This window comes from Schistocerca nitens, chromosome 2 (genome assembly GCF_023898315.1).
Source record: "Schistocerca nitens isolate TAMUIC-IGC-003100 chromosome 2, iqSchNite1.1, whole genome shotgun sequence".
NCBI classification, from domain to species: Eukaryota; Metazoa; Arthropoda; class Insecta; order Orthoptera; family Acrididae; genus Schistocerca; species Schistocerca nitens.
In genome coordinates this window covers 640,749,953-640,771,218 of record NC_064615.1, presented here as the reverse complement: position 1 = coordinate 640,771,218, position 21,266 = coordinate 640,749,953, and the positions used below count along the sequence as shown (strand labels likewise).

Genomic DNA, 21,266 nt, shown 5'->3' with positions numbered 1-21,266 from the left:
CAACCTTGTGTGAATGCTCTGAAAAGCTAATCATTTGCATATCACTGCATCTTCTTCCTGTCAGTTAAATTTCGCGTCTGTAGCACGTCATCTTCGTGGTGTAGTGATTTTAATGGCCAATAGTCTACAATTCACGTTCCGTATTTACCGCGCGCACTTCGGTAAGGCAGACTACCACACTAATCCCTTGCCTACACGTCGGTGCTTATATATCCACATCGTGGTTTCGTTACGTCGAATATTCGCTTCAGCAACGCTCTCAGACCGAAATTTTTTGATCGCTCCTTGTACTTTGCGCTGTGCACTCTACAGCGCCTTGTGGAGAAAATAAATAAAAGAATTGGAAATTTGTGGTAAGGTCTTAGGGGACCAAACTGCTGAGGTCATCGGTCCCTAAGCTTACACACTACTTAATCTAACTTAAACTAACTTACGCTAAGGACGACACACTAACCCATGTCCGAGGAAGGACTCGAACCTCCGACGGGGTTAACCGCGCGGACCGTGACAAGACGCCTGAGACCGCGTGGCTACACCGCGTGGCGTATAAATGCATGTAGATAAACCTCTAGCAACCATAAAGTGCATAAACCCCTGTTATTTGCATATTTAACGAACATTAGTGCAATTCCCACTAGCCTCAGAACAACTCATCTTCCATGCTACTGCTCGGTATGTCAAACCACCCACTGAAACGGGAAGGTCGGAACAGAGCTAAGAATATGGCGGATTTGTTCAACCCACGGAAAATATTACTATGAACTTAAAAGTTTTAGTGAAGAAATTTTATTTTATACCAGATTCTGATTTTATGTTATTGAGTACTGAGAAACGTATACGTCTCACCAACTAAAGAAACCGCTTCGATACGCAGATACGCAAACTAAGTGTATGTCATTCAGTAAACAGATAATATCCAACTTATATTTCAGTTGTCTTTAAGTCTTATCTTATTTCAGGTTTCTTTACATTTTTGTTGTAATTATTTCTCTTCGTGTGGGAGATTTACTGTAAGTCACATCCAGCTAGATCATTGTAGACGATCACAAAACTCAGGTTTCGCATGTTGCTTCATTGAAAGAACCACTCATCATTTAACGGCAGTGATTTAGTACCGGCTCAGGAACGCTACATCAAGACTGAGGTCGAGGTCCTTGCCGAGGAGCACAATATTTGGTAGCTACGCCACTTCACCCGATACTTTCATATTTTCAGTGTATAAATTACACATATACAACCACTATTATTTTTTCTTAGGCATACTTCAATTTAAGAGAATGTTACTCCACTGGTGCACACTGGCTTAAATTATAGTAAGTTTAAGAGAAAAAAATTATTCTTACTGATATACACTAAGGTAAAAAAGGTCCTAATATCGCGTCGGACCTCCTTTTGCCCGGCGTAATCCAGCAGCTCGACGTGGCATGGACTCAACAGGTCTTTGGAAGTCCCCTGGGGAAATATTGAGCCATGCTATAGCGATTCATAATTGTGAAAGTGTTGCCGGCGAAGGATTTTCTAAACGAACTGATCTCTCGGTCCATAAACGTTCGACGGGATTCATGTCAGGCGATGTGGGTGGCCAGATCATTCGTTTGAATTGTCCAGAATGTTCTTCAAACCAATAGCGAACGATTGTGGCCCGGTGACATGTTTGGGAACATGAAGTCCATGAATGGTTACAAATTGCCCCCAAGTAACCGAATATAAACATTCCCAGTCAATGATCGGTTCTTGACCAGAGGGTCCAGTCCTTTCCATGTAAACACAGCCCACCCTACATTGGAGCCACCGTCAGTTGGCACAGTGCCTCTTTTGGCAACCTGGGTCCATGGCTTCGTGGGGTCTGCGCCACACTCGCGACTCATTTGCCAAGACCGCGGTTTTCGAGTCGTCTACGGTCCAACCGATACGGTCAAGAGCCCAGAAGAGGCGCTGCAAGCGATTTCGTACTTTTAGCAAAGGCGATCGCTTCGGTCATCTGCTGCCACAGCCCATTAACCGCAAATTTCGCCGCTCTGTCCTGAAGGATACGTTCACCGTACGTTCCACATTTATTTCAGTGGTTATTTCACATAGTGATGCTTGTCTGTTAGCATTGCAACTCTATGCAAACGCAGCTGCTCTCCGTTGTTAAGTGAATGCCGTCGGCCACTGCATTGTCCGTGGTGTTAGGTAATGCCTGAAATGTGGTGATCTCGGCACACTCTTGACACTGTGGATCTTGGAATACTGAATTCCTTAACGATTTCCAAAAAGTACCGTTCCGCGTTTATAGTATGTTGATTCCCGTCGTGCGCACATGATCAAGTCGAACACGTTTCCACATGAATCACCTGAGAACAAGTGACAGCTCGTCCAGTGCACTGCCCTTTTGTACCTTGTGTACCGCCATTTGTGTGTGTGTGCATATCGCCATTCCATGACTTTCATCACCTCAGTGGATAACACCTACTACAGGAGACTGCAATCCAAAGAAACGAATACTCCCGTTTCTGTTTGAATAAGCCATCGTCTTACATATTACAAATGTCTTATGGAACATAAACTTACTCTTTATTTTTGTATACAAAAACGAAAATTAATCTCTTACTATCAACAGTTCTTTTTACATCACATTACAGACATCGTATTCTGTCCAAACCGTGAAGACTGGTCTCTGAAACGCGGGGAAAGCAATGAAGTGATTTAATTTTAAGACAGATTACAATATTTAGAACAAACGTTAATCATTACATAACACATTAACCTTAATGTTTTTTTTGAAGAAAATCTTCACTGAACAGAAAGAGTTGCGCAAGCAAATGCTTTAATTCAATACGAAGATCCAATGCATGACTGCTTGTTGAATACAGGTGTACCCATTTATCTGACTCCTTTGGGCATCCATGTTAAATGCTGAAGTACTTGTAATGGTTTTTTCTAGCCCTATAATGATCCTGATCTCATTAAAATTAAAAAAAGAAATCCTTTATTGAGCCACTATGCTGAACTAGATTAATTGAGACATTTATCACGAATTTTAATAAGTTTACATTGTTTTGATAAGAACCAAAATGTGTCCTACTAAAACTAAGACAATCAAATTCATTTCTGTGAACTCACTGAGTATAAAACACCAATAGCAAGAGTTCGATGCACTGCTGCAAATATTTAGTGCATCAATGACCAACGAGACTGAGGCTGCAACTGAATCTTCCTACCTACAATTTCCTCAATGTGCCACGCCCCTTAATCCAGACTCTGCTTAACACAGGATCCTTCAATGCTAAGTGAATATACCTACAGAACTGGCTTGTGGCTAGCTTTCCGCCTGCTTCCGTTTGGAGGGGCAAACTAACACAATCACACATTCTTACAAAATAACGCATCATAATTTCTTTTGTAACAACAACTACTTAAAAGGTCAACTGTTTGCTATAGAAGACGTCTGTGTTGATACTAACGATGGTTACGTCAGATATGTTGTGGGACTAAGAGCGAGTAAACCACTGAGAAATATCGGGCCAGTTCTAATGTCCGATTGAATCCGACCATTTATTTGAATTATCAGTGTACACAGGTAGATTGGTACTTAGTAAGATACCCTGAATCAGGTTTATAATAAACATTGCCTCTTAAAGATCTGTTGTGTATGAAAATGCGAACTTAAGCATGAACTGAGTTATCGTAGTATCAAAACGAAACTTCTAGCAATGATTGAAAAAAAGCATTTACGAGTTAAAATGAGATTCAAAGTGGGTACAGAGTGAACGTTATAATGAGATATTTTCGTGATGTTACACGTTAAATCTTGTTCTTTCTAAACAAAAGTGATACTTTCTTCTAATGGAGGTAAATATTAATTTCATAATCTGATTGTTAATCATTTCTACTAAACGTTACTAAGCTCTAATGCTTAGACAGTCCCTGTTATGTGGTATGATTACTAATTCTAACTGCGAAAGTTTTATGCTGATTATGAATTGTTTTGCAATTAAATTATGTTCGTTTCTTTTCTTAAGGAATACAGAACGCAGTTCTGTAGTCTTTCCAACGCCTGCGTCTTATATAAAATGCAGTTTTTACCTGTTGCCGAACACAGTTGTTCACTGCGTAGAAATCGCTGGAATATCCATCTGTCTCACCTGTCGTCATACTGGCGGAATTAAATGTACTTTTATCCCGGCACTCTGCATCTGTTTTTGACAGTCGATGGACCACAGAAATATGGTGGTTGTTATCTTGTCAATACTAAAGTTAATTAGAAAAAGCACAATTTCTGCTGCTGCTCCGACACATCGTCTCGTGGTTGAATCCAATCTTGGAAACTATTTCTGAATCGGATGCACAACTGGCTTATGCCGGCTTTAATTTTGTAGATACGATTTTATAGTATAACAGTGGACGACTGCTAACTATATGTTTTCAAATGGCGAAACGTGTCTTTTATAGGCCTTCACTAATTATTTCATGGTTTGGTCCTTCTCCTGATTAAGCTAACTTTTGAAACGTTCCACAGTTCAATACACAAACAATAACTGTCGCCTTCTATTCGTAACAGAGTCGATACTTCTGTCAAAAGTAACACGAAAAACAGCTTGGTGTATTGCTAAGAATTCTCTTGACGAATCTGCTTCTGGTTTATGTATTCCTCGGCTCTGTCTCCCGATGTCTTTTGCGTTGGATCTTGAAAAATTTTCTCTCTTGTAATCCTTTATCTTCGCTTCTCTTCTTTTCTTTAAAGCTTTCACCTCTTCCGGTGTTCTCTTCCGCGATTTTCAGAATTAGTTCTCCACTCAAAAAAATCCGGTAAACTATTGCAACAATGGCGAAGCAGTCGTGTTGTATAAAGTTCTGAGTTCTTCTTGCCTCCCTGTGTTATTACTGCGTTCTCTGTCTTCTTACACAATCTCTGTGATCTTGAGCTTCTTCACACTCAAGCGCCACTAAAACTACTCTGCCATTGACAAAAATAATTAATTTTTCACTAATTAGCTCCGCTCTGGCGCCCATCCGTCCTCGCACATCCGAGTCAATTTTTTTCATAGATTAAACGTTCCCTACCTGCTCGACGCTTCAGAATATGCAGAAGTAGCATGTAATTGAATTGACAGAATAATATTAAAATCTTTTTACCTTACATTTTCATCTACACTAAGACATGAAATAAATAAAAGAATTAAAATTGGTTGGCTAAAGACAAATTTACTGTACATTCGTGCTAAATATTAGACTGGTAAGATGTTGATACCTTATTAAAGAAGAGCCTGAGAATATTCCCATTGTAGTCCTAGTAAAAAATCAGTAAACCCCCGATTCTTAAAAGAACCGAACTCCCATGTGTAAAACAGCTTTAATCGAGAAAAAATTTAGGACATATTTCAAATTACCTATTCTTAAAGTTTGTTGTAAGTCACTAAGTGCTTCCATTATGAAACACTGGATGAATAGAGTTTGGGCAATTTGGGCGTTACTTTAAGCAAAAGCTATGTTTCCCCGCAATTTAGCTTAAAGAAATTTATCATGTTTTGTGGGGGGGGGGGGGGAAGGGGGAGGAGGGGGGAGGCTTCCTGGCCCAGAGTACCATTCCACGATGCAGCCAGATTGCGAAAGTATCGTCGAGACAGAGAAACCAGCATTTTAGCTTCAGCTGTGCGGAATGAAGTGCTGATTCCTCAATGGCTTCCATAGTGAGGTATACTTGCGTTCCCCCAATAAAGTTGCATGAAGGTTACTGGCAATCATGGGTGAAACTTAGCTACATGACGAAAGGGGCCATTCCTTTGTTATGCCGTCTGCGTACTCACAAAATGTTCCTTTTCATTCGAAAGAGAGTCGTTGTCAAGGAGTGTTGTACGAAGTTGTCGAAGGCAGTTGGCTCTTGAAAAATGTTAGCCGCCGCTTCCACTGGTACATTCGTGATGAGCGACAGACAACATGTTAAAACTAACAATGAGTCCGTGAGAGAGATGGTCAGTTGTATAAAAGTGCGATGAAGTGAACCAATAATATCCTGTCTTAAATTACAATTAGTAAAGAACGTCAGCTCCCTTTCTCTCCACAATCCTAATGCCAATTTTTTTTCATGTGCATTGTAAGGAATTGTAGGGATAGGAGAGAAGACAGTACATGAGAGTTACACTTGCGTTCCCCCAATAACGTTGCATGAAGGCTACTGGCAATCATGGCTGAAACGTTGCTACATCATTTCTACAACCTGACGCTTTCTACCACTGAGAACGAATTACACTGATGCAACCCATTATTTTTTTTAACAAAAGGGAATTGGTAACGGTGAGGTACACTGCTGAATGTACGACGTACACAAATAGTAAAGATGTTGCCAAAATATCAAATTTTTGAAGAACAGTCTACAGCATGCTCTATATGTAATACCACCTATATTATGCATTGTGGTTGGAGAACACCGCAGCTGTTTTCGTAATATAATGTATACAATACTGCAACCAGCTACAAGTTTTCTTGAAATGATTTTACTGTACCATTACTAGTTTCAGGTTTGAGCTCATCGTCAGATTGTAGCGATGACTTCTTGCCTGTTTTACATTTGTGTCCTAAAATATAATAAAGTTTTTGTGATTCATAGCTTACTGAAGAATTTTCATTTTAGGACGCAAGTGCAAAATGAAAGATCTTTTGTAAACTATGCGTCACAAAAACTTTGTTATATTTTAGGACACAAATGTAAAACAGGCGAGAAGTCAACTCTGCCATCTGACGATGCGCTCAGACCCGAAATTATTAATGGTATAGCAAAATCATTTCAAGAAAACGTGTAGCTGGTTGCAGTATTTCATACAGTCTAATATTTACTATTCTTATAACACGGTTTCGTTTTGAGAAAATATTACCCTGTAAGCTGGTTTTCACAAAAACATAATTTCTGAACTTACTCTCTTCTGCCTACTTTGAAAGGTTTTTTATTTTTAAATCAATTACAGATATACTCACGCGTACTGCAGCTGTACTAGGATGAGGTCGCTTCATTAATTCCAATGGGTTTTTCAATTCGTGTTGCAGTCTATCTGTAGACCTAAAATCTTATCGGTACCTGTTTCCTGTATTTCATTGTTTGAATAGACTATCGACATAGCGTGTGAAGTTCGATGAGAGTTACAGCACTCAAAGTTTTGAAATAAGGACGGTTGCTAAATGTTTTATACTGAACTAACGACCCGCCGCAATTCCGCACGACTAGCGGTAAGTACTGACCCGACGACTTGTTTATAATAATTACATATATATAGAAACTCTCCCCTTAAAAGAGGAAGTCTATTAGTGAAAACCATGTCAAAATTCCCACAGTACTTCCTGAGATTAACCTTCACATACAAGCAGAAAAAAGCGACGAGGGACTTTAATTTACAATACATAAATACGGACTTTAATTTTTAAGCTGTATAGACTGCTCACTATTCAGTAAATTGACGAAACGCAGTTCTTAGGATTGTGTAGTATGAACTAAAATCATCATTTCAGTAAATAATTTTTCTTTCTCCTTTTTATCAATGACTTATTGTCAGTGAGTGGTGTTACTGTGAAATGAGCCAACACATAACTTGTGTACCAGTTCTTAAATAACTTTGGGATCAGCTGAGACGATATTTGCATTTCTGGGAAACATGGGAGTTAATGGGACAGCTTACTTGTTTTTATAAGTAGTAGGACTAAGTTAAATGTTCAAATGTGTGTGAGTTCCTAACGGACCCAACTGCTGAGGCCATCTGCCCCTAGGCCTACACACTACTTAAACTAACTTATGCTAAGAACAATACACAAACCCATGCTCGAGGGAGGACTCGAAACTCCGGCGGGAGGGGACGCGCAATCCGTGACGTGGCGCCTCAAAACGCGCGGTCACACCGAGCGGGGCCCAAGTTAAATTCCCCTCACTCTATTCTCGTTGTGATACGTGTACATGAAATGTATCTTTCTTCGAGTAACACAAATAGGGCTACAGTAGATTCTTACACTGCATTTGTGGTGTCACCGCCAGACACCACACTTGCTAGGTGGTAGCCTTTAAATCGGCCGCGGTCCGCTAGTATACGTCGGACCCGCGTGTCGCCACTATCAGTGATTGCAGACCGAGCGCCGCCACACGGCAGGTCTAGTCTAGACTCCGTAGCACTCGCCCCAGTTGTACAGCCGACTTTGCTAGCGATGGTTCACTGTCTACATACGCTCTCATTTGCAGAGACGACAGTTTAGCATAGCCTTCAGCTACGTCATTTGCTACGACCTAACAAGGCGCCATATTCAGTTACTATAATCTGAACAGTTAATATAGTGAATTATGTACCGTCAAGACCGACGTTCATAATTTATGGATTAAAGTTAAGTATCAAACTAATTACGTCCGCTTTCTGAATTCTCATTCCTTGTTATGTTCCAGACCTCACGTCAGTATAGTTCTTCCCTCCTCACGCCAGCCAGCCTGAGCTAAAACGCGTGCATTTCGGCCTCCACTAGTAACACGGTGTTGGCTCTTCTGCCAACACAACAGCATTCTCTAAATTGCATGAAATAATCAGCGTCGTTGTTTGTGTGTACTTATTCAAAATGGCTGAGCACTATGCGACTTAACTTCTGAGGTCATCAGTCGCCTAGAACTTAGAACTAATTAAACCTAACTAACCTAAGGACATCACACACATCCATGCTCGAGGCAGGATTCGAACCTGTGACCGCAGCGGTCGCTCGGTTCCAGACTGTAGCGCCTAGAACCGCACGGCCACTCCGGCCGGCGTGTACTTATTGATGGCGCACAAAGCTCAATGATATTGTCACGTGAGAATAACGCTACTTTTATCCGTAGTGTATCCCTTCAAGTATTTAAATTTCCCCCTTAGCCTAGCCTAACCGATGTCTCATACGTTTGGGCCGTACTTGCGAATAAATCGATCAAACGTTGCGTAAGTGGCTACTCCCGCTATTGACCTTGAGTAATCGATTCAACCAACGTAGCGTCCCATCGTTAGTCTTATCTTTCTCTGTCGCTGAATTCATATTAGGTACGAATCGTAACACTAATATCACAATTTTCTTATATTTTTATACACAGAAAGGTTCACAATTTCTGTCAGATAGCGTTTATGCGTCTTATTGCTATGAGGACAAAGTCCGTTCATAACAGATGAAGTTATTTGTAATCATTTACGCAGAAACTGATTACAGTGCTATGTGACTCTTTTAAATGATTTGTGACTGTTGATGACTGTCAACTCAAAATTCTGATCTATTAGACATAGAGCTATTCTCACAACTGAATCAACACCCACGGGCGCATGTTTGATTTTTGAGTTTTTTCGTTGTGTTTAAGTGAGTTTATGTCTCTGCACAACATTTCGACACCTGCTTTAGTTGACTTCCTCAGGCTGTGTGAGGATATCTTGAATTCGGGCAGCGGACATGCCTACGACCACGGTGTGCGACAACATGGTATTTTGTCAACTACTTCATTACCAATAGTTTCTGTTTTCATAAAAAACAATAAACATAACACTAAGACCAAAAACAACTTTTGTAAAGACTTCATGGAATTAAGATTAGTGCAGAGAGGAGTCGGGTACCTGAGTACACATGTATTCAATAAACTACCATTGCAACTTAAATTTCAAGCAGATAATGTAATGGAGATTAAGACTGAATAAATGAACTCTCTGTCTGGTAACTCATTCTATTTCATTAAAGAATATCTTCACAGAAACCCTTAAATTTATTTTTTAGGTTAATGTATAATTAGAATTAGCTATGTAAAACACTAATGGTATGTCGTTTCACTGTATTGCACTTAGATTAAATGTTCAGCCTTGACTTCTTTCCAAGGACCATTCAACACAGGAACCGTGGAATTCGAATAACGTAACTGAAGAGAATGGCTGAGTTAGAGGCTTTTATCTACGTTTATTATTGTTTACTTATTGGGAGGGGTTCATCAGTGTGACTGTTTGACGCAGCGCACCACAATTTCTTTTTCCTGTGGTACCAATCTCATCGTTTTACAGTAGAACTTACATCCTAAAATACTATACATAGTTACTGAAACGCCAGCTTCGCTGGAAATCTGAAAAGAATGCTGTTAAGCTATGTACAGTATTTTCTTTGTAGGCGTCAGCTTGCTACCAAACGTAATACTGTTAGAAAATTGCTCACTTGTTACAATGATCGACAGTTCTTTATATGAGATTACTTAAAGCATGATATGGATTTTACACGACTGATGATTTCATGTAGCACTGATTATTATGCACATATTTGCAAACATCTTGTAGAATTGTGCAATGGTGTACATGGGACGATATTCTAGTGAAAAACACAATACTCTCTTATTACGAGAGCGTGGTGAAAAGTAACGCCTCCCAACTTCTCATGCGAAAACTCTTAAATCTTTTAAAATAAAACAATCGTTATTAACATTGTACTTATTTATTCTTCACGTCTACATATTTCTTTCTCAATATAGTCACCCTGGCGTCGAACAAATTTCTCCCAACTAGAGACCAGTTTGTTGATACCGTCACTGTAGAATGTTTGAATTTGTTGACGGAACGACAGCCTCGCCTCTGCATGTACTGCTTCGTCACTGTCAAAGTGAGGACCTCGAAGGTGTTCTTTAAGTTTTGGATACACACGAAAATCGGATGGCACCAAGTCGTGATTGTACGGAGAATCGAATTATTGTAGATGTCGCAGCGCTCCAGTGTGGTCTGGCAGTGTCATGTTCCATGAGCGAACGAACTCTTCGAATTCGAAACTCATTTACAACACGCTGTACCTAAAGTACCGGCACAGTTAAGTTACACACAGGCACGTTGCACGTTACAAGTCGGTGCCCTCTAGCGGCAACGGGCTGCAAATGCGAGGGTTGGAACTTAAACAGCGGCAACTATTTATTCACAACCGATACAAAAGAGTTACATGTTTTCACCTGTTACTGTCCTTCAAAGTAGTCACCAGCGTAGTGCAGAACCCGTTGCCAGCTATGTGGAAGACGTAGTATACCGTTAGCAGAGCCTGTTCTGTTGATGGTGCGAATGTAGCGGTCTAAAGTTATGGCGATTCTCGTGTACGGCTGTGATGGTGTTATCCTAACGCATTACGTTCCTCCACGACAGACTGTCAATTCACAGGAACCAGTTAGCGGCATTCGCTTCAGAACTGTTCCAGAGATTCGACAGGCAGTAGACCGCTCCATTCCCGCAATCAACAGAACAGGCTCTGCTAACGGTATACTAAGCCTTCCACATCGCTGGCAACGGGTTCTACACAACGCTGGTGACTACTTTGAAGGACAGTAACAGGGGCAAACATGTAACTCTTTTGTATCGGTTGTGAATAAATAGTTGCAGCTATTTAAGTTCCAGTCCTCGTATGTAGGCAAGAAGAATAAAGACGTAGAATTTTATAGCGTTCGTTTTATTTAAAAAGGTTTAAGAGTTTCCACATAAAAAAATCTGAGGCTTTACTCTTCAGCATGCCCTCGAACATTGGTATATTTGTGTACATTTCCAGTTTTTGGGGCTAAATATCTGATCGACGGATCCACGTGAAGTATTGTTCTAGAGATGTTAAATCATAAAGGTATTCTATACAGCTTAATCTTTTAAATTTTCAGTAATTTCGCTTGCTTTGAGGTTTCATTGTTGTGTACGCCTACATAGTTATGTTTCCATTCAGATTCTGTGGGGAATTAGTTTCCTCTCACCGTGGATCTGGATCAGAGGCCATATGCCCATCTTTACCGTACGGTAAGGGGCGGAATGCAATGTTTTCCGCATGTCTGATCCCAGTTCAAACTCTCTTCAGTACAGTTTGTTGTTAAACTGACTGCTAAAGTGGCACTTAAGTGTAGGTGTGGAACCAGCCCAGCATTCCACTAAACTGTTGTGGGCGAAGCGCCTATAAAGAAAATCCAGGCTAGCGAATGTACCATTCGAGTGGTTGTTGACTCGATCCGAATTTGGTTATTCTGCCTATCTGCAGCTATTGCGTTGTGAGGGGTCATGTGTAGAGGACAACGCGTAAATTTATCGTTCAAGACGATAGGATTTGTCTGTACGCGATCACTTTGTCGCACCACGACTGTGTAAACAAACAACCTATCAACTGAAGATGCATCTCTATGGATGCGAAACAGGTAGTGACTTTTTAATAAAAGTATTTTAACAGCTAGTGCGGAAGATTTTATTCACCATGTGGGATTTTGGCTGCGGTTGCCACACCTTTAAAATTATATGTTAAAACCGCGTATCAGACTCGAATCCGAAAACTCGCCTTTCGCTAATAATACGCTTAACAACGGGAGTAGATTGTTCGTAACTACCACGTTATTGGCTAGGAGCATCAGTTGGTTCATTACTTTTTCTTATAAGGTTTACTTCAGTGAGTGCCGGAATAACCATTTAAGACAATATCGGTTTCGACAGTCTGATCGTTATCAGAGGTTCGCAAATATCGCTTGGCTGATAGCAGCTTCAAAGCATGCTGGAAGCCAACATTTCATTGAGGCGAGAGGACTCTGGCCGATGGCTGAGTGTAAACGTTATGGACTAATAATAAAATGGCTGCACAGTCGAATGCGGCATAGTGAATAAATAATTTATGCGAGGTATGAGCTCCAATCCGACAGCAAGTTTCAGTTTTATGTTTTATTATTCCATCAATTACTTGTGGCGGGATGGACCTTCGAACAAAGCCACGGGTTTGGCAAGGTCAAAGTCGTGTTCCATCGCAAATGTTCCCGACGTTGACACTAAACGCCAACCATCCCGACGGAACCCCCTGCTGAAAAGATAAGCGTTGCGACTTTACTTGTGCCACAGAAAAGCTCGTCTTTCACATCGCGAAAGAAAATAGAAAAAAAAGGAAGAAGAAGAAGGAGACGAGGAAGAAGCGTGTGCGTGTGTGTGTGCCTGTGTGTAACGGTGCAGGCGACCACAGCTGTGCAGCGTTTCTCCAGAAGGGGAGCGCGGTTCCTGTGTGCAGTGTGGCCTTTTACGGTGCCTCGTTAAAGCGGTAGAGGAAGGGGAAAGGGAGAGAAAGGGGAAGGGGCGTGGCGGGGTGAGCACAGCTGCAGGGGCAGTGTCTGGCGACACAGACCCTCCTGCCTGTAGAGGGCTACGGCCGCTCAACTACGCTAAATAGCAGCAGCCTGCACACAGTGTCACACACTTACGTTAAGCTCCCGCTGCCGTAGGACGAGGTGGCCGAGTGGTTAAGGCGTTGGACTGCTAATCCAATGTGCTCTGCACGCGTGGGTTCGAATCCCATCCTCGTCGAACGTTTTTATTCGCTAATGTCTTGCGATTATTACGTAGTTCATCGGTACGTTGCGATACGCAAATATCCTCACGTAAATAGGTCATAACTTTGAAGAAATGTCCAAATTGGTGTTATAACAAACATTACACCTATTTGGCAACACAAAAGTGGCTAAATCTACCCAGTTCTCACAAAGAAATATAAAATTGAAGTGATCCCTCAACATTACAGCAAAACTATTCACATCAGACTGCTTATCACTCGCTGACGAGTATGATTATCTTCCTCGAAACTCAGTTGCTATAAGTTACTGTACATGCCGATCCTGATCTGCTGATTTTCCCACATTTTTGATATACATTTTTTCTGGTGGGGACTGGCTGTTTAATGTTGCTTACCTTTACGAGCTCCCGATGTTTCCTAGCATTGCGCTTGTCAGTTTCTTTTTTCGCCTCGGTTCTAGAAGCGCTGAAATTCCTCCCAAACATTACGACGCCGCACTGGGCAATTAAGTGCAGTGGTTTTCCAGTTACCAGTTTGAGCCGGACATATTTTCACGTTGTCCTTTAATAGATCTTTGTATCGTCTTTGTGGTCTCTTTAAACCAATCTTTAGCTGGGAATGCATAATTTGTTTTGGTAGCTGGGTTTCGTGCATGCAAACACTGTGGCCCGTCCAACCGAGCTGATGCCTGATGATCATGGTTTCAAAGCTGGTAGAGTTTGTTTCTTCCAGAACACTGATGCTAGTGCGTCAAGGTTCACCCTTACGATCCTTCACAGGCATCGCTAATGTTTCTTTTCCAGACAATGCATGGGCCTTCTGTAAGAGATGTTACAACAGACATAGACCTCGGTCTTAATGCTGACGTTGTGATTATCAAAGGCTCTTACACGAAGACGACCAAAAGCCGTACTGGTACATCTGAGGCGGTGTTGGATTTCAGCATCAATATTTGCATTTGTTGACAGATGGTTGCCCAAGGAATGGGAAGTGTTCGGTGTTCTTCAGGACTTGCCATGCACTGTGATTGTTGGTCGTATGGTGATAGAGTTAGATGCAAGTTGATGTGCAAGTTGATGTACGACCTGCGTCTTCTGAATGTTATGGCTTAGTCCAGTGCGCGCATATGCTTCATCAAATGCATTTGTGGTAGAATTGCTTGTAGATCTTCTTCTCAGTTGACAAGAACGACAGTATCATCAGCGTATTGAAATTTAATGATGGTAGAAGTGGATACTTTAGTCTTCCCGTATAATCTACTAATACTGAACAATCCACCATCAGTCCTACGTTCTATTTCTATGCCCCTTAGCAGTTTCTCATCGACAATATGATGCATAGTTCTAACAAATGTTAAAAACAAAGTGGAAGCTATTATTCAACCTTGCGTCACACCCACCGTCATTCTGAAATTCTCTCCAGCGCTATTGTTGAGCAGAATCATGCTATTCATGTAATTCTGCAGCAGTCTAACAATGTTAATGTCCGACACAGGAAAGCCTATTTCAGCTAAGATCTTCTAGAAGGCTTCTCTTTTAACTGAGCCGAAGACCCTGTCAAGATCTACGGACATCATGTACAGAGGATGTTGTGGTTCGTTGCACTTCTTCTGTATTTGTGTGGCACAGAAAATCATGTCTGTGGCAGTGCGATTAGGGCGAAATCCATACCGTGTTTCAGACGGTCTTCAGCGAAAGGTATCATCCGGCTGGATAGAATTCTAGCAAGTATTTTTCCAGCAGCAGATAGAAGACGTAATCCACGGTAGTTACCACAGTCATATCTGTCTCCTTTTTTGAAGATTGTCACCATCAGTACATCTCTGAAATCATGAGGATTGTTTCAGTGCTCCATATTTTGACAATGAAGTTAGTATATGGTCAATGATGATTCCTCTACCCTCCTTGAATAATTCAGCTGGAACTCCATCTGATCCGGCAGCTTTGTTATTTTTGAGTTGTTTAATAGCTGTCTCAACTTCTTGTAGAGAAGGAACTTCGCCAGGATGAGGTTTTGCAGGTGGAAAGCTTGTTTTCACTGCTGGGTCTTTTTTCAAGAGTTCGTGAAAATGGTCCTTCCATTGTCTGTTAATGAAATTTCTGTCCTTCAGGAGAGTGGAGCCATCCCTAGATTTACGTGGGTTTAGACCTAAACTATAACATTTGGAATAAGGCAAGGGAAAATTCTCTGTATCACCACGAGAACTGCTAGAAATATGATAAACGGCGATCAAGTTTTGCTACCAGATTAGAAATTTCTCCCGGGTTGTCAAGGCAATGCATTTGGCTAGCATGTCAGTCATCTGACATTTTTTCTTGCGAGACTCAACAGTAGATACATACAGGAATTTATCCATTTTCTAATCATTGCCACAGTGGAGTGTCAAATTTCATCTATGGGTCATGTATGGACCATAATTACATGACTGTCTGCCTTTAATTCTCAAGACAGGTCAAGAACTGAAAACGATGAAGAAGAGTTTCCATTCCAAACCGTAACACCATCACCGGATAGAACATTGGTTGGGAAAATTATCTTCTAAAATTAGGAAGTAAATACATTTCAAATGCAGAATGTTTTCACACTACATAAAGGATTTCTATAGACACAAAATAATTGTTTTGTGCAATACTGGACTTCTTTATTGCTAAATGTAAATAATTTGGGAGATGCTTCGACAGTGGCTAAGCTTTCTATCAACGTTTTTACAACATTGTAGCTTGTTCCATTTAAACATAAAAAAGAGTAGAAGATGCAGGCAGAGTGATTAAAGCGCTGGACTACTTACCCAGTGTGCTCTGCAGGCGTGGGTTCGGATCCCATCCTCGTCTAATGTTTTTATTCAGTGAGATCCTGCGAGAATGCTACTAAGACATGAGTGAAAGATCGAGATGGGACACTCGTCCACAAAAATTAGAAATTTTCTAGCAGAACCATTTCCTGAATCGTACTGGATTATTATCTGGCGCATTTGTTAACAGATCATCACAGAGCCTACAAAACTGAATGTACAAATGTAGCTTTCCGTGGCTTCAGAAGCAGCGTGTCAATATTACTCCATAATGCTAAACAGCGTACGAATGGATGCTTTTGCTTTTATTCCAGTTATTTTTTATCTATTGCTTCTTTTTATAAGGCAGATGGAGCAAAAAATTAAGGTTTGGCGATGATATTATAATTCTGTCAGAGAGGTAAACAGCTTGGAAAATAAGTTGATTCCAATGGATATTGCCTTGAAAAGAGGTTATACAGTGTCCGGTCACAATAATGTGACCACCTGTCAAAAGCCTGAATAGCGAAATTTTCAAGCTCGGACCGCTGCGAGACGTGCGGGAAGATGAGGTTTTGGAAAGGCTCCAAGGGGATGGGGGACAACTCCAATGTCGTTGCCAATTTAGGTTTCTCGATTCAAGATCCATGGCACGAACAGCCTCATCAAGGTAGTCCCACAGATTCTCGACTGGGTTGAAATCCGAGAACGTTGGTGGCTGGGGACGTACGGTAAACTCATCGTGGTGCTCTCCGAACCATGCACGCGCACTTCGAACTGTGTGACAGATTGCATTGCCCCGCTGGTAGATGCCATCGTGCTGAGGAAAAACAGACTGCATATAGGTGTGGACACAGTCCGCTAGGCAAGATGGATACTTCTGTTGAACCATTGTGCCTTTCAGCATAACGAGATTGTGGTGTGCGTACCGTAAGACCTTCAGTACACACGCCATCAGAAGTAGGCGAGTGTCAGCAATACGTCTCGTGGTTTTATCGTGGCGTGTTTATCTTCTGCCGTTAGGTCAGACGATAGAAATGCCATTTGCACGCTTAGAGTAGCAGATTGACGGTGACCAACTTTAAACAGAACTTGATTAATTTTCACACACATTTATTAAAATAATACCAAGCATAAAAATTACTTAGCTTGGTTCTGGATGCTATTTACAATTGACAATCTGAAGTTCCTTTGGTATTGGTACTTTAATCTTATTCTCACCTATATCTCTGATACTTGACAAAAGTGTCTATACATTTATCTTCATAGCTATGTACACGAATATGGTAATCTTATTAGGCGCAGACTGAAACTTGACTATAGACTGGCACAGACAAAAGTAGAACTCGTACAGACTGGTGCAGACAAATGCAGACTGATTAATCGGAGGTCTGTAGACTCATTATAATACCTCGCGCGTTCATGTATCACTGCGCGAGTGTGATCCGCCTGGAGAAAAGGTTCTACGTTAGCAGCAATCTCATTGGCTGCGTTACATATTAATACGCTGATCGGCGGAAGCAGAATTTGGTCCGTCTCTATGGCAGCGCCATCTCGTAGTGCGGAGACGGATGAGCGCTGCGCCTGCGCTGTTGTGCTTAGCTGGACGCGCTCTAGTGGGAAAGTTGTGAACGCACTGACTACGCGGAACTATGTACACAACAGAGATCACCCAGCGAATGTCACGAAATCATTCCGCAGACATAACGCTCCCTCCTGTTGCCTGAATCCTTCTGACGATTGTTGCAGTGTGCTTGCTTTCAGACGTTCCACGCCGTATGGAGCATAAAAATTGAATCATATCGAGAGGCACTCAGTGGCACTCAGTGGCACTCAGTGGACGCCCAGTTGCGGTACTGGCGTGAAAATTCCAGCCTTCGCCGCCGATGAAAAGCAGTTGGCATCGGTGCACGAACCAGGCACCTGCTGCGGAAGTCCATACCAAACAACTTTACCTGAACGGTCGTTAGGAGACACTGTTGATAGCCCATAGGTTCATCTGGGCAGACAGCTATTCGACAATTGATGTATATTCGCCAGTACGCATCTCCGCAGCTATCGTTTGTCCCTGTCATCTAAGGCCCCGTGGTGCACCGCAGTTGCCTTGGCGCCGGTTTTGGATAGCCCTATTTTGCTATGCACGGTATACTTTAACAAGACACTGGACTCGCATTCGGGAGGACGACGGTTCAATCCTGCGTCCGGCCATCCTGATTTAGGTTTTCCGTGCTTACCCTAAATCGCTCCAGGCAAATGCCGCGATGGTTCCTTCGAAAGGGCACGGCCGGCTTCCTTCCCCATCCTTCTCTAATCCGATGAGACCGATGACCTCGCTGCTTGGTTTCTTCCCCCAAACAATCCAACCCAACTTTAACAAGGGCGGCAAGCGAACAGTTTTCAGACTTATCCGTTTAGAAAATGCTTCCATCCTTGGCCCGAAAGTCGATCAAGCCCTTTTGGACATCTGATAAATGGCTCCGTTTCCGCATTACGACAGTGACTGCAGTGTTATCCACGTCCTCCTCCTCCACCCCCGCCACCCTCTCCCCGACACGCTTCATATACCCTCCTCCCATTGCTGCCACCTACCGTCTATGTGGTGGTTATTTATTGCACGTTGACGTTGAACACAGACGATGGTCACATTAACGTGATTGGACTCTGTAAGATCAGTATCAACAAAAGTAAAGCAGTCTAATTAAATTAGGAGATGCTGAGAGAATTAAATCAGGATATGAGAAGCTAAAGTTATAGACGAGTTCTGTTATAGGCTGTAAAATGTTCAAAAATGGCTCTGAGCACTATGGGACTTAACTTCTGAGGTCATCAGTCACCTAGAACTTAGCACTGCTTAAACCTAACTAACCTAAGGACATCACACGCATCCATGCCCGATGCAGGATTCGAACTTGCGACCGTAGCGCCTAGAACCGCTCGGCCACACCTGCCGGCGGCTGCAAAATAATTGACGATGGACGATGTAGTGAGGATATACACTAAAGGCCATTAAAATTGCTACACCACGAAGATGACGTGTTACAGACGCGAAATTTAACCGACAGGAAGAAGTTGCCGTGACATACAAATGATTAGCTTTTCAGAGCATTCACACAAGGTTGGCGCCGATGGCGACACCTACAACGTACTGACATGAGAAAAGTTTCCAACCGATTTCTCATACACAAACAGCAGTTGACCGGCGTTGCCTGGTGAAACGTTGTTGTGATGCCTCGTGTAAGGAGCAGAAATGCGTACCATCACTTTTCCGACTGTGATAAAGGTCGGAGTGCAGTCTATCGCGATTGCGGTTTATCGTATCGCGACATTACTGCTCGCGTTGATCGAGATCCAATGACTGTTAGCAGAATATCGTATCGCGACATTGCTGCTCGCGTTGGTCGAGATCGAGTGACTGTTAACAGAATATGGAATCGGTGGGTTCAGGTGGGTAATACGGAACTCCGTGGTGGACCCCAACGGCCTCGTATCACTAGCAGTCGAGATGACAGGCATCTTATCCGCATGGCTGTAACGGATCGTGCAGGCACGTCTCGATCCCTGAGTCAACACTTGGGGACGTTTGCAAGACAACAACCATCTGCACGAACAGGTCGACGACGTTTGCAGCAGCGTGGACTATCAGCTCGGAGACCATGGCTGCGCTTACCCTTGACGCTGCATCACAGACAGGAGCGCCTGTGATGGTGTACTCAATGACGAACCCGGGTTCACGAATGGCAAAACGTCATTTTTTCGGATGGATCCAGGTTCTGTTCACAGCATCATGATTGTCGCATCCGTGTTTGGCGGCATCGCGGTGAACGCACATTGGAAGCGTGTATTCGTCATCGCCATAATGGCGTATCACCCGGCGTGATGGTATGGGGTGCCATTGGTTACACGTCTCGGTCACCTCTTGTTCGCATTGACGGCACTTTGAACAGTGGACGTTACATTTCAGATGTGTTATGACCCGTGGCTCTACCCTTCATTCCATCCCTGCGAATCCCTACATTTCAGCAGGATAATGCACGACCGCATGTTGCAGGTCCTGTACGGGTCTTTTTGGATACAGAAAATGTTCGACTGCTGCCCTGGCCATCACATTCTCCAGAACTCTCGCCAACTGGAAACGTCTGGTCAATGGTGGCCGAGCAACTGGCTCGTCACAATACGCCAGTCACTACTCTGGATGAACTGTGGTATCGTGTTGAAGCTGCATGGGCAGCTGTACCTGTACACGCCATCCAAGCTCTGTTTGACTCAATGCCCAGACGTATCAAGGCCGTTATTACGGCCAGAGATGGTTCTTCTGGGTACTGATTTCTCAGGTTCCATGCACCCAAATTGCGTGAAAATGTAATAACATGTCAGTTCCAGTATAATATATTTGTCCAATGAATACCCGTTTATCATCTGCATTTCTTCTTGGTGTAGCAATTTTAATGGCCAGTAGTGTAAAATGCAGACCGGCAACAGCAAGAAAAGCATTTCTAAAATAGAGAAATTTGTTAATATGAAATGTACTCATAAATTTAAGTTTAGGAAGTATTTTCTGAAAGTATTTGTCTTGAATGTAGCCTTGGACACAAGTGAAATGTCGACAATAAATAGTCCATACAACAGGAGAATAAAATTTCGGAAATGTGGTGCTACATAAGAATGCTGAGGATTAAATGGGCAGACACGATAACCAATGAAGAGTTACTAAAAAGAATTGAGAAGAAAAAAGAGGTACTACAACATGACTAAAAGAAGGGTTCGTTTGGTAGGTCATATCCTAAGGCGTCAAGAAATTGCCAATTTTGTAATTTGCGGTAGTGTAGGGAGTGAAAAATGTAGTGGGAGACCAAAGCTTGATCACCCCATAGGCAGGTTAAAGTGGATGTAGGTAGCGGTAGCTGCGCACAGTTGAAGAGGCTTGCAAAAGATAGACTAGCTTGAAAAGAAGCATCAAACCAGTGTTCGAACTGAAAACGACAACTTTTTTTTTTCACGATGGTGTGTGAGCACTTTCCACGGCGGGGAATCTGGAGACCCGGCCTACCAGTGAATGTGCGTGGCTAACTGTAGCGGGTTGTACGGTATGCTGGCCGCGGCGCGCGGCCTACGCACCGCACGCAGCTGCGTCTGCTTGCAAAGAAGTGGCTGTGGCGCGGCCGCGGCCGTCGCCGCCCACGACTTCCCAGCAAATCGCCGCCGCCTATTGCTTCGTCTCTGCGCAACA

General features: G+C 42.5%; 1 protein-coding gene and 1 non-coding gene across 3 annotated transcripts in view; both read left to right on the top strand.

The window, feature by feature from the left end:
- The window catches only part of LOC126236753 (myosin-6), a 300,874-nt gene that overhangs the window by 93,019 nt on the left and 186,589 nt on the right, over positions 1 to 21,266 (top strand). The gene's annotated exons all lie outside the window — the stretch shown is intronic.
- On the top strand, positions 13,202 to 13,283 carry Trnas-gcu (transfer RNA serine (anticodon GCU)). Its single transcript has one exon. It is a non-coding gene; the product is annotated as a tRNA-Ser (tRNA).